Below are 1,816 nucleotides of genomic sequence, written 5' to 3'. Positions count from 1 at the left end.
TAGGAAAAAAAAATATTGAATTGCATTTAAAAATTTCCGTGACTGGTTTAACAGCTATTCAAATATAATGTAAATGAAGATGTTTTAATTTAATTTAGAACCTTCAGAGCATAAAATTTTTTAAACTATTAAAATACCAAGAGAAATCTAAAGAGTTTTAAATTATACCAAGTTACAAATTATTCAATACATTTTTTCCATCTGTTTTAACTTATTTAATTTTCTCAAAGCATGTCTTTATCCTATTAAAGCTTAGTTTGAATTTGGGGAAACATTAAATAATTTTTAAGTTTTAAAATATTCATTTTTCAGAGGTGGCGATAATTATTATTTTCTCCTGAGGCATTTCATATTAAAAGAATGAGGAGGAGGTAGCCCCCACTTTCTTTGCCTTGGCCTCTTTGATCTCTAGAATAAAATATTTAAGAGGGGATAAAATATAATAAGAAGGGTTGGATGTTCCAAATTATTGGACTAAAAAGTATGACTTGAACAATGACGGCTTTCCTTTGTGGTGGCAGTGGCAACTTAAAAAATTCTGAAGACGCTTTACAAATTTTTAATAATCTCAAAAGATTGATCGCATGCCTAATAAATCAAACTTCTAAAATTGTAGATGATAAAGAATTGGACGTGTATATGAGGACGTTCTAGTATACACGTTCACAACCACTATAATTTATGAAATTTTGATTTAATTTTTACTGGATCATTACAGTGGCATGTGGTCTAGCTTTTGAGGGCGGTATAACCACAAATTTTGATTTATCATTAGTTACATGTTTATCGTTTATAGTTGCCCACGCTCAGCGGAGAAGGGGGTGAGTTAAAGTCAAATAAAAAAAAAAAAAAATCGCAAAAGGAAAAAAAAAGACAAAACAATAAAGAATTACTCCTTAGGTGCCACATTATTTTTCTTGGGTATAACGAAAACCCCGGAGCATTATGCCCACAATATAACTAAAATATACCCCTATATAAACAATTGTTGAATTATGACCACTGGCGAATACCTTTACATGTAGATATCAGAAAACCTAGGGGTGTTACCTACCCACCTGTTGAATTATCGTAATATTCCGTGAACAATAACAAAAAAAACATAAGTAAATTAACAAGTTGAAAAAACAGAAAGAACAGCAGAACTATGTGTACAAACGTTTTATAATAATAAGAAATATATGTACAGAGAATGAAAAAGGAAAAAAAAAGAATTCTTATCAATTAATAAAACTTCATAGTTTAATATAAATCAATTAAAACTTATAGGTTGACATAAACTTAGCTTAAATGCTTAACCTTAATAACTATATTTACATTATTATTCTCTTATCCAGGACATGCTGAAGAAACGTCACTGCACTATATCCCCATTTCTAGTGTTAATGACCGTCCATTGAAGTAGAACACCATAATTTTGAATAAATCAAAACACATACGATGACATGTCTCATATGGTGCTATTTCGGTGCAAAAGCCTTTAAACTATTACCACTTCACATTGAATAATCGTAGCGTGTTCCAAAATCAAACTGTCACCTTCACTAAACCAAAACCCACTCGTCTAAACATACGTGTTCCAAAAATCAAACTGTCGCCTTCACAAAACAAAACCCAAAAGTCTGAACATATCGCTCGTGTTTTTATTTCACCATGGCAACCGTAACAGCGGTGCCTCGTGCTGTGATATACTCCTAACTGACTCCAGGTTTGTGCCAGAACTGAATAGAGGTGAAATGGAGGAAGGCTTTCTTTTGGTTCTACCAAGTCATTCCGTTATTTTTGTGTTGTATTTATTCTATTTATTTTTAGTGTT

This window comes from Halyomorpha halys, unplaced genomic scaffold, assembly GCF_000696795.3.
Source record: "Halyomorpha halys isolate HHAL.00 unplaced genomic scaffold, Hhal_1.1 Scaffold228.1, whole genome shotgun sequence".
NCBI lineage: Eukaryota > Metazoa > Arthropoda > Insecta > Hemiptera > Pentatomidae > Halyomorpha > Halyomorpha halys.
This window is presented reverse-complemented; position numbering follows the sequence as displayed.